Source organism: Staurois parvus, unplaced genomic scaffold (assembly GCF_062004578.1).
Source record: "Staurois parvus isolate SC_StPar_1 unplaced genomic scaffold, SC_StPar_1.0 ptg000727l, whole genome shotgun sequence".
Lineage (NCBI taxonomy): Eukaryota > Metazoa > Chordata > Amphibia > Anura > Ranidae > Staurois > Staurois parvus.
Window position 1 is genome coordinate 836,618 of NW_028318523.1, and position 13,327 is coordinate 849,944.

The 13,327-nt window shown below is 44.7% G+C and overlaps 1 protein-coding gene across 1 annotated transcript in view; it reads right to left on the reverse strand.

Annotated features, from left to right (window-relative positions):
* The window catches only part of TTC7A (tetratricopeptide repeat domain 7A), a 592,416-nt gene that overhangs the window by 170,465 nt on the left and 408,624 nt on the right, over positions 1-13,327 (reverse strand). The window lies entirely within an intron of this gene.

Consider the following 13,327-nt stretch of genomic DNA (forward strand, 5'->3'; position numbering starts at 1 on the left):
TTCCAAATTCTAATTTCAAAAACACGCAATAAAATGCATGTTAACAATGACACTAACGCTACAAATAATGCACCTCTATGTCTACGAATAAATCTAAATGGGCCCTAAAAAGTGGCTACAAAATTGCTAGCCATAGTAACTTCTTGTAATGCAATTATTATTATACAGGATTTATATAGTGCCAACAATCTGCGCAGAGCTCTACATTATATATTTTTTATATTTTTTATTTAATGGTATGCGACAGATACAAGAAGATAAAAATACAAGAAAGACAGATACAAGAAAAACCTCACAGAGCATATAGTCTATATAAGGTAGAGTATACAGGTACATCCTGGTAAGAATAAGACCATAGAGACCATAGACCATGGAGCAATAGTAAAAGGGTGAGACTATATGTAGACAGGTACTACCGTGTCGCAGTAGTGTGCATTGCATGGTAATCATGGGTTTAAATCAGGTGGTGAGGAAGCAATATATTGCCTCCTCACCACCTGTCAAACACTCTTGGATCACTTTTCAGAGGAGCAACAGTGGCTGCTTCACTTGTGAATGAGCCTTTAGTTGCATTCAGAAGTGGCACCCTTAGGGCTCATTCACACATAAAGTTGGGGGGGGGGTAAAACCCTCTGGTTTAATTGTGGTTTTTACCGCCCCCAATCCCTACCCCATTTAGCTGCTGAGGCAGCAGTCAAAAGGTGTACACATGCCACAGCAGGAATTAAACCCACTGTTGCTTTTGGTGGGTGCTACCACCTGCCAATCTCAACCCATTTAAGTAAATGGGGCCACTCTGCAAGTGCTGGCAGCTGCATGCTTCTGCAGGGTCCAAAGGGTTAAAGAGGTGGTGAAAAAGCAACACAGCGCTGCCTGTTGTAACCCCTTGTTTGCTGTACTGTACAAGGTTGGAAGGCCCTTGCAGAGCTGCCTCATTCACTTGAATAGATCATGCTTGGTAATTGCTACACCCATCAACCACGACAGGCTGCAACATGTGTACACCCAGGGTTGTGGATAAGGGGGTACCACCAGTACTCCTGTACAGGGCCCAGGACAGCGGGGGGGTTGGGAAACTGGGTAATTTGGGCAGGGAGGGTAATCGGCACGGCAGGGTGGGGGGCAGGTACTGGAACCAATCCCCTTCTGCCGGAACCATAACCCTTGTACACTATACGTTTCCCCCTGCTGCCCAGCCCACCTGTGTGCCCCCACCCCTGCAGTGCTGCAGGCTTCCCACCTCTCCTTCGACTGGCAGCTGCAAGCACACAATAGGATCATTCAGGGTGGAAAGTGGGGGAAGGGTTTGGTACATATGATGAGTACTGATCACCCACTGTGTTCATTCATAAGTGAAGCCTAGTAAAATGTATTTTTATTCGGGGGGGACCCTGTCAGGTTGGCTGTATGGGGTCCTGTGGTTTCTAACAGCAGCCCTGTGTACACCCCTGGTCACTGCAGCTAAAGGGGGTGCTGTTGGGGCGGGGATGGTAAAAAACACGTCTTAAGTATGGGGTTTTACCACCTCTCGAACTGCAAATGTAAATGAACCCTTACTGCTCTGAGCCCACTATAAGGTTGCTTTCACACTGAAGTGCTGCGGTTTACCTGCACCACGGGTGCAGTACAGTGAATCTTGCGACTTTCCTGGGTTAGGAACTTGTTTTGGTGCGCTTTTAGAAATTACAGCAAACCCACAGGATATAACAGAAGTCTATGGCTAAGCACAGCAAACTCGCAGGAAAGCTGCCGGTACACTGCGTCTCTACCCGCGGTATGGGTAAACCGCAGCACATCAGTATGAAGGCAACCCTATACTATTATACCCAGTGTATTGCTTCACAATGACCTAAAGATCTTTCCTGCTGCTGGCACCACTCTGGAGACCGCTAGCTGGTATAAGAGGTGGAGTGCAGTTGGTATCCCTCTACATGGGACAGGAGCCGGCACTACAGAGGAGACATCGGCTTATGCGGATCTTGCTCCCTACTACAGCTCCAAATTTACAAGTTGTCCCTCTGCATTGCACTCTGTTTGATGCTCTGGGGTGGCGGGTCACCCAGCCCAGACTGCAATCTACCAGTCACCTGGTCACAATCTACTGGCAGATCGCGGTCTGAGCATACCAATTTTTAGGAAGTTAATATGATAGAAAGGAAAACGAAGGTGGAGGGAAAAGAGGGAGTCAAGGGTAGAGAGGGAGGGATTGGGAGGAAAAAAAATGGGGGTGTCTGTGAGGAAGAGAAAACCCCTCCTGGGGAATAGAGAGTGGTGGTGCTAATTAAGCAGTGTAATGCACAGGCACACAGCAAGGGGAGTTGAGGAATTCATCAGAGAAGCAGTAAAGGTCCCAGTAGAACCACCTGGTCTTATGTTCCTTTGATTTATCCCGAAGAGTAGCAGTCAGGTCTTCCATCTCTTCAATGTCATTTACTCTTGCAAGCCATTAGGCAACTATAGGTGAGGTGCAGACTGTTGCTTCCATTGCCCCAATATACATGCCCATGCAGCATTATGGAGGTGTTTGAGAAGGGATTTGTGATACTGTTTCCTTGATAAGGGAGTAAAGTTAAGTAGAACTGCAGCCAGATCATCACGTAGGGAAATGTCCGTAAATTTGTAAATGAGTTGAAGCACTGGCTGCCTAAACGTTTGAAGATTGGGGCATTCCCGAAAGATATGTAAAAGGGTGCCTGGTTGTTGTTCGCAGCACCATCTGGTTGAGGAAAAGCTTTTCTAGAACCGACGGGGTTCTGTACCAGTGAAAGATTATTTTGTAGGTGGTTTCTTGGTACTTACTGCAAAGGAAGGACTTCTGTGTAAAGAAAAGCATGTTCTCTTTTTGGAGATTAGTGAAGGTGACCCAAACATCTCTCTCTTATTTCGCTAATAAAGGTGCGTCCACAGTGGCATTGAGGTCCAACAGAGTTTTGTAAGAAGTAAAGATGGACCTGCAAATTGGGCCCTCACCTAGGCAGAGCTCCTTGAAAAAGTGGTGTTTCTAGAGGAAGACTCCGGGTTTGGGCAAGGAACCTATAAAATGTGACAGCTGGATAGCTCTTCATAGATATATTGCAAGAGGTGTTCGGCTAGTTAGCAAGCTCAACATCAGGGATACATTGTAAACAAAAGGCCAGTTTACTGTCCTTCAGACTTTAGGGGGGCCAGACGTTGGTGTGAGTGGAAAGAATAGTGCCCCATCGTTGGTGTAAGTGGGAAGAATAGTATCCCATGATTGGTAGTGGGAGGAATAGTATCCCATCATTGGGAGGAATAATACCCAGTCATTGGTAATGGGAGGAATAAAGCCCAATCATTGCTAGTGGGAGGAATAGTGCCCCATTGTTGGTGTAAGTGGGAAGAATAGTATCCCATAATTGCTAGTGGGAGGAATAGTATCCCATCATTGGGAGGAATAGTACCCAGTCATTGGTAATGAGAGGAATTAGGCCCAATCATTGCTAGTGAGAGGAATAGTGCCCCATCGTTGGTGTAAGTGGGAAGAATAGTATCCCATAATCCCATAATTGGTAGTGGGAGGAATAGTATCCCATCATTGGGAGGAATAGTACCCAGTCATTGGTAATTAGCGGAATAAAGCCCAATCATTGCTAGTGGGAGGAATAGTGCCCCATTGTTGGTGTAAGTGGGAAGAATAGTATCCCATAATCCCATAATTGGTAGTGGGAGGAATAGTATCCCATCATTGGGAGGAATAGTACCCAGTCATTGGTAATGAGCGGAATAAAGCCCAATTATTGCTAGTGGGAGGAATAGTGCCCCATTGTTGGTGTAAATGGGAAGAATAGTATCCCATAATTGGTAGTGGGAGGAATAGTATCCCATCATTGGGAGGAATAGTACCCAGTCATTGGTAATGAGCGGAATAAAGCCCAATCATTGCTAGTGGGAGGAATAGTGCCCCATTGTTGGTGTAAGTGGGAAGAATAGTATCCCATAATTGGTAGTGGGAGGAATAGTATCCCATCATTGGGAGGAATAGTACCCAGTCATTGGTATTGGGAGGAATAAAGCCCAATTGTTGCTAGTGGAAGGAATAGTGCCCCATTGTTGGTGTAAGTGGGAGGCATAGTACCCTATTTATGGATAGTGGGAGGAATAGTACTCCATAATTGGTGTCAGTGGAAGGAACAGTACTTAGCCATTGGTAGTGGGAGGAATAGTACCCCATCGTTGGTGTCAGTGGGAGGAATAGTGTCTCATATTAGTGTGAGGAACACTGCCCCGAGGGCCAGATAAAGGCAAGCAAAGGGTCACATCTGGCCCTCGGGCTGCCATTTGGACAACACTGCTTTACATTATAAATGGAGACAGTACAGTTACAATACAAGAGGTTTCGGAAGGCCTTGCTCCTAAGAGTCTACAATCTAATAGCTAAGGATCATGTGACAGTAGCGGCTGGTAACTGTATGGACATTTACTGTAGTCATCTACAAACCTCCAACCAGAGAGATTTCCACCCACCATAAATCCCCCCAACAAAATATTTCATCCAAGAGCCCAATGTGTGAGGTTGTTCTAAAATCTGTCGGTTTAGTCTGAATAAACCCGCATCTTACTTTTTTCTTTCCGCGTTCTAAATATCTGTAATACTATTGTACCTAAATATTGCATTAACAAGATTTCTCCTTCCAGCTCTTCTGAGAGCCTTCAGCACAGAACACGTGGGAAGAGCTGGAAGCCGGCAATTTAACCTACCTACCGAGCCACGAGAGCAGCGAGCAGCTGGGTTAGCAGCTGTTAATCTGATAAACACCGCTACCATTTAATTCAGTGCAAACTTCTGACCTTTACATGCGCTACGTTTTGCTAAAAAGAAATATGACACAACAAAAAGACACGCACAGAAGAACAGTACAGGGTGGTTTTTGTTCTTTTCCTAGTCTTTAACAGACTTCCCCTGCTTTCCCTTGTATAGAAATAAAATATATATATAGTTTTCAGTTGGGAGAGGTCTTTATTATTGAAAGCAGTATTAAAACCCAAAAACAAATATTTTTAATATTGCAACTTACCAATTCTTAGATTTGATGGCTGGATTCGTTTTTTTTTTTCTTTCCTTTATTTTCACCTGGTGATCCAGCCAGCAAACTGTCCTGCAGATGTAGCAGTTAGATGGTTGAGAAAAACCATTTACCACTGAGAGGGATGCTTAGAATGATCTGCTTTTATTTATGGAAAATTTTTGTCCCAGAAGGAAAAAAAACAGTTTGCTGTAACTGCTTAAAAAAGTATTAGCTGGAGTTTGGCTCCAATTTGTTAGTGTATTTAAACCAGCTAGTACATCGAACACTCCCATTCCCTCCGACTGACAATGCTGCTGTCCAAAGGTGCCAAATTATATGGAAAACCTTCTCTTCACATGTCCCAAAAATAAAGATAATCAACCTCACACAAAATGTTGAAACGTGCAATAAAGTGACCAGGAGTCATAAAGGTCCAATAGCACTGTTATGGTATTCAGTCCCCTGTGCTCCTTCATCCAGAGCGGGGGCGCTGTAATACAGGAGATGTGTTACTGGCCAGAACACCAGGTGAAAACAGAGGCGAAATAAATAGCCTAAAAAAGAAAACGAATGCAGCCACCACATCTAATGAAGGTGAAAGAAAATCCCACATTTTGGGTTGTCACCGAAACAGGAAGAGGGAAAATCTTCCAACTGGGACTCTAGTTCTGATGACAGCCAATTTGTAGGGTTCTCCTCTTACTTGCTGTTTTGGCTATGTGACAGGAAGTGAAGGGAAATCTCCCTAAAGGGAGATTAAAATTAAAAAAAAAAGTTTTCTGCCTTTCATTGAACTTTAAAAAGTAACTTTAGAAGGGATTAGAACACCTGACATTTTTTATTGCTGTCTGTGCTCCCGGGAGATCACCTGTTGTATTGGTCCTGTTTACCATCATCACCGAACATGAAAGAAAATCTCAAACTTTGGGTTGTCACCATTAGGTCCCTTTCTTTTGGGGCGGACTCTGCCTGCAATCCTCACTGAGTGGGCGGATGACAGATCTGTGTCTGCTCAGTTTATGCAGAGCGGACACAGACACAGCCTGCTCTCCACTATGGGCGGTCAGATGTAAATAGACTGCCTGTCCTTTTATACCCGTCTGCCCTCTGACCCGATCCAGCCAAACAGAGAGGAAGGGATCCCCATCTGTTTGTTTTTAGTGGATATGATTGGATTGGATGTAGGCGGGTGTAAACAGACAGGCAGTCCGTTTACATCTGACCACCCAAAGAGGAGAATGGAGTTTCCGATCAGGTCTGCCTGAAAAAACAGACAGGTGGACGTAATCGGAACATTTGTATGAAAGCGACCTAACAGAAACAGAAGGGAAATCTTCCAAAGGGAATATTAGTTGTAGTGACAACCAGGGAATTTCTCACTTTGGAAGGATTTCCTCTCATTTCCTGTTTTGGTTATGGGACAGAAAGTGAATGGAAATCTCCACCATGGGACAGGAGACAGAAAGTGAATGGAAATCTCCACCATGGGACAGGAAGTGAATGGATATCTCCACCATGGGACAGGACATGAATGGAAATCTCCACCATGGGACAGGAAGTGAATAGAAATCTCCACCATGGGACAGGCCATGAATGGAAATCTCCACCATGGGGCAAGACGTGAATGGAAATCGCCACCATGGGACAGGACGTAAGTGGAAATCTCCACCATTGGACAGGACGTAAGTGGAAATCTCCACCATGGGACAGGACGTGAATGGAAATCTCCACCATGGGACAGGACGTGAATGGAAATCTCCACCATGGGACAGAACGTGAATAGAAATCTCCACCATGGGACAGGAAGTGAATGGAAATCTCCACCACAGGACAGGAAGTGAATGGAAATCTCCACCACGGGACAGGAAGTGAATGGAAATCGCCACCGTGGGACAGGAAGTGAATGGAAATCGCCACCGTGGGACAAAACGTGAATGGAAATCGCCACCGTGGGACAGGATGTGAATGGTAATCACCACCGTGGGACAGGAAGTGAATGGAAATCGCCACCATGGGACAGGACATGAATGAAAATCTCCACCATGGGACAGGAAGTGAATGGAAATCTCCACCACAGGACAGGAAGTGAATGGAAATCTCCACCACGAGACAGGAAGTGAATGGAAATCGCCACTGTGGGATAGGAAGTGAATGGAAATCGCCACCGTGCGACAGAACATGAAAGGAAATCACCACCGTGGGACAGGACGTGAATGGAAATCGCCACCGTGCGACAGAACGTGAAAGGAAATCGCCACCGTGGGACAGGACGTGAATGGAAATCGCCACCGTGGGACAGGATGTGAATGGAAATCGCTATTGTGGGACAGGAAGTAAATGGAAATCGCCACCGTAGGACAGGAAGTTAATGGAAATCGCCACCATGGGACAAGGCGTGAATGGAAATCGCCACCATGGGACAGGACGTGAATGGAAATCGCCACCAATGGACAGAGATAGCAGAAAAAAACCTAACAGGGGTTATAACCCTCCCGTACACTATCCAAAATGGGAAAAAAAAAGGTTTTCATTTCGTTTTTTTCGTTTTTTTTCATAAGGCTTTATATTTACTTTGCTTGAGGTGATTGTAGCCGTATTAGTGCACTTGAGACAGAAACAATTGAGTACTGTCCATGATACTTTTTTTATTTGCACTAACATACAATTCTGAGAACGAGCTTTTGGGATATGTCCCCTTCTTCAAGGTCCAGGCAGTACTTTAAAATATAGTTCCATCCCAAAGAGACTCACAGGCCTGGGGCAAATGCCCTTGATCCCCCTTCAATAATGCAACCCAAATTCCTGCAAAATTAGACCTTGTTAAGAAAAAAAAAAAAAAAAGCGCCCAGAATAGAAAAATCCTATTCTGCTAATCACTTCTCCTTTTGTAAGTCATTCTTTGAAAGTCTTCTGTTCAATATAACATTCTTTTTAATTACAGGAAGTATTAAATTAGAAATATGAAATGTAACGTTGAAATATTTGTGTCAAGGTTATTCCTGAACACCATTACAATCTACGAGGACAAAATATGCAGGACACTCAGGAACATTTGCTAAGCTGACATCATACATGCTCATGCAATAAAGGGCCATTATCAGTGATCGCTCATGAGAAAAAAAGTCTGATGATGGCACATTTATCAATGGAACATCCATTTTAACATTGTGGGTTCTGTACACTACAGCAGAAGTGCTTGTTTGTGCCATATCATTTATGTATTAGTTATCCCGCATTAATAAGCCGATGCCCACTCCCAAAATCACCCACGGTGAATACCAAGCCAACCCTAATTAGAAAAGAACAATATCATAATTAATATGTTTTATTCAAGCAAGAGGAAAAATGCAACAAACTTCATTATCAAACATTGCTTCTAAAGAGGGCAGAAGAAAAAAGAAAAAAAAATAACATACAGTACATCTCATAATTGTATATACAGGCGTACCTCGGTTTACAAACGCCTCGGTTAATGTGAGTGGCACAGTGGCGAAATGGTTAGCACTTCTGCATGGCAGTACTAGGGTCGCTGGTTCAAATCCCAGCCAGGGCTCCACCTGCCTGGAGTTTGCATGTTCTCCCTGTGCCTGTGTAGCGGCAAGATCAGTATCCCCATGAAGATGTGTATCCCTGACGCATCTGCGCATGTCACATTTTCAGTGACGAGCAATCGATTACTGAACTGAAATGAATTGCTTAACTGTGGCAGTTCTGTGCTATGGATGGTGATCTGTGATCGTCTACTTCTGCCGAAAACCGTGACATGCGCAGGTGCTTCAGGGATACACATCTTGCCGCTACACCTGCGTGGGTTTCCTTCGGGTACTCCGATTTCCTCTCACACTCCAAAGACATGCTGGTAGGTTCATTGGACTCTGTCTAAATTGTCCCTAGTATGTGTATGTATGAATGTAAGTTAAAGACTTTAGATTGTACGCCCCTTGAGGCTTAGGGACTGATATGAATGTACAATATATATATATATGTAAAAGTGCTGCATAAATTGACGGCGCCATATAAGTACCTGAAATAAATAATGTAATTTTCGGTTTACGAATGAAAATCCATTGAAAATAACACCTCGGTTCAGGGGCGGACTGACCATTTGGAAACTCGGGTACTGCCCGAGGGCCCGGGGTCGGTAGGGGCCCTATGAGATGCCCTTGGTACCTTTTTCATAGGCTTTTTTGAGTTTGGGCAAGGACACAGGGGCCCCATGATCCCCTATTGCCCAGGGGCCCCATGAGTTGTCAGTCCGCCCCTGCCTCGGTTTACAAATTTTTTTTCACAATACGAACGGATTAATTGGTTTTCAATGCATTTACAAATTTGTTTTTAATCATGTCCCTGTACAGTATTTATGCCTTTAAAGTGCACTTTATAAAGAGTTTTGAACAGATAAGACTTTTTTTTACTTTTTTCTGACCTCTGGAACGGATTAATTGGTTTTCAATGCATTCCTATGGGAAACCACGTTTTGGTTTACAAATTTTTCGCAATACGAAAAGCCCCGCAGGACGAATTAAATTCGTAAACCGAGGTACGCCTGTATAATAATAGGTAAAGCTATGCAATTTTTTTTTTTACAAGCGCCCCCTACCTGCACAGGTGCATTTTAACCTTTTAACATTCTAACCAATAACATCGGTCCTTCTGGTTTTCAATGTTGACAGCAACCATTGGTCATACTGAAAGGGAAAGATGAGTGGGAGAATCTGGTTTCTGTAGGCCATTTCTCCTTCAGAGGTCTGCCATCAGCGGTACCATTCTTGCCCCAGTCTCTAGTTTCCATCTTGCAGTCCTACATGGCTTCGGTCAGTGTCTTTGTCTTTTCTTTTTTCTCTCTTATAAAGAGTTTTGAACAGATAAAAGATTTAATTTTTACTTTTTTCTGACCTCCGGAACGGATTAATTGGTTTTCAATGCATTCCTATGGGAAACCGCGTTTCGGTTTACAGATTTTTTGCAATATGAAAAGTCCCGAAGAACAAATTAAATTCGTAAACCGAGGTACGCCAGTACTTCATTTTATCTATATATATGGATCAGCCATAACATGATGACCACTCACCATAACAAGGTCACCCAACTAATATTGAGTAGGTCCTCTTTTTACCACCAAAACAGCCCTGACCCATTGAGGCATGAAATCCACTTGACCTATGAAGGTATATTGTGGTATCCAGAACAAAGTTGTCAGTAGCAGATCCTTTAAGTCCTGTACATTGCAAAATAGGCCTCCATGGATCAGACTTATATTCCAGCACATCCCACAGATACTTGATTGCATTGAGATATGGAGGTTTTGGAGGACAAGTCAACATCTGAAACCCATTGATTTGTTCCTCAAACCACTCTTTTACATGATGTAAAAGAAAAAATGATTAATCAGACCAGGCCACCTTCTTCCATTGCTATATAGTCCAGTTCTGATGCTCATATATCCATTATAGGCACTTCTGGATGTGAACACGGGTCACCATGGGCACCCTGACTGGTCTGCGGCTATGCAGCCCCATTAACATCAAACTGTGAAGCATTGTGTTTTCTGACATTTTTCCAAGGGAACCACCATTAACCTTTTCAGCAATTTGAGCTACAGCAGCTCTTCTATTGGATCGGAGTACACAGCCCAGTCTTCCCTCCCCATTTGCCTCAAGGAACCTTGGCTGCCCATGACCCTGTCACCAATTCACTGTTTTTCCTTCCTTGGACCACTTTTGGTCGGTCCTGACCACAGAAGCCCAGGAACATCCCACAAGAGCTGCAGTTTTGGAGTTGCTCTGACCCGGTCATCTTGCCATTACAATTTGTCCCTGGTCAAAGTCACTCAAATCCTCACGCTTGCTTACTACGCATTCTTTCTGCATTCAACACATCAACTTCAGGGACAACATGTTCATTTGCCGCCTAGTATATCCCACCCACTTGCAGGTGACATTGTAACCAGGTGTGTCCCCAAAAACACCAAAATAGTCAAAATACAAGTGATTAAAGTACAGAGAGCATAATTATTTCCTCCTATTAACCCCTTGCTTACCGGGCACTGTTAACTTCTTCCTGCCCAGGCCAATTTTCAGCTTTCAGCACTGTTGCACTTTGAATGACAATTGCGTGGTCATGCAACACTGTACCCAAACTACATTTTTATCATTTTTTGAGACAAATAGAGCTTTCTTTTGGCTGTATTTAATCACCTCTGGGGTTTTTATTTTTTTCTAAACAAAAAAAAAAAGACCAATAATTAAAAAAAAAAAGTTTTTCTTAGTTTTTGTTATAAAGTTTCTCCTTCACTGATGTGTGCTGATGAAGAGGCATTGATGAGTCTGAACTGATATGTGGCACTGATGGGCACTGATGAGACTGAACTGATAGGTGGCACTGATGGGCACTAATAGGTGGCACTAATGGGCACTGATGAGGGTGCACTGATATGCGGCACTGATAGGTGGCACTGATGGGCACTGGAAGGCATAACTGAAGAGGCACTGACAGGCATAACTGATGAAGCACTGATAGCCAGCACAAATAGGCACTGAAAGCCAGCACAGGGCACTGATGATCACTATTGGCCACACTGATGGGGCTACGCTGATCATCAGTGCCCTGATGATCAGTGTAGATGTCCCCCTGAGAAATGCTGCTTACCGGCTCTCCTCTCTTCACATGCTGTCAGCGTGAGGAGAGGACTGCTGATAACAGGTATTTCCTATTTACACTGTGATCAGCTGTGATTGGACACAGCTGGTCACATGGTAAAAGGCGGCTCTGATTGGCCCTTGGACTTGGACACGCGATCAGCTGTGCCTGAAGGACACAGCATTCACAGTTCGCGCACAGTGCGCACCCAGGGGGCGTGCGGGCGGTTTGGTTCTGGGATGTCTATGGACGCCCTCCCAGAACTAGCCAACCACACTGTAGCTGTCTTTTGGCTCGGTCAGGAAGAAATAATATAACATACTGATAGATATAACATACCAGTCCTATCCACATGCTCATAAATCTTCAACTTAAGGATCACCCATGATCTGAATGTAGTCACCACCCATGCTCAGAAGATGTCCAGAGCACTCCACCCCCTTTACATCAGATTTCAAGAGCTGCCCACCATCAGAAGTCAAGAATCCCCCACCCTCCCTTACATCAGAGTGCAATACCCCCCCCCCCCAACCTTGTGCTGCTGCTGGGAAGAAGCTAGAGGTAGAGCTGGGAAGCAGAAAGTGCAGGGTCTGGAGGAGGACCATAGGAGGGCTGGAGTTGGGTGACAGAGTCTGCTGAACGCTGAAACCAGGGGAGGAGAGAAGAGGGGTTGCTGTGGCAGAACAGAGAGGTGCAGGAGGAGGAGTTCTGTCCTTCTCATTGGTGATGAGACAAAAGGGGGGCAGAGATGAGCAGGATGCAAAAGCTGCATGAAAGCTGCAAGGGCCACATGAAATGGCCTGGCGGGCCAGATTCGGCTTGCGGGTCTTGTGTTTGACACATGTGGGATAGAGTAAGGTGGAGATACATAATACAAGAATAGAGAAGTGCAAGTGTAGCGGAGGCAGCTGGTGAATAGGCAAACACAGGTGTAGTTTAGGGGGGTGTCAGCATGGTGGGGTCTAGGGTGGGGAAACACCATGCAAGGACAGAGAAATGTGGATGTAAGTATAGTGGACGCAGCTGTTCAACAGGCAAACACAGGTGTGGTGTTTGGGGTCAGGGAAGGCAAACGTCACCATGGTATGGTGTAAGGTTGGGCCATACAAGGAGAAATGTAGGGGAGGAGGATGTTGAATGGGCAATACAGGTGATGGGTGCAGAGGTGTGATGGGTGGGATCAAACAGCATTCAACCCCCATGGTTACAAATCTCTATCTCAAAGCACAACCCTGTGTAGCAGGGGAAGGCAGTTTAATATTCCTTGCTGCAAATTCCCTTTCACTTACAGGTCTCTTCTCCATCCTGAGACTGGACTGGGAAAGGAGAAGCAGCAGACTGATAAGCTCATCTCTCTGTCACTCTGCTCTCTCCTCCTATCACCATGCAGTTCACTTGACCTATCTTACTTCTCTCCCTCTCTGAGCTCAGCTGTACAGACTATACAGTAAACTGCAAGAGGCTGATAACATGTCAAATTCAGGTACTTAGGCTGCATTTCTGTCCTGCAGACAAAACGCAGTGCTCTTAGGCAGACACGCTGGGTTGATAATAATTCTTCATGGCACCCCATGCATTGGTGATTCCATGCAGCACGATTCAAATAAATAATAAATAAATAATGGCCTATCAGGGGCGGACTGACCATTTGGAAACTCGGG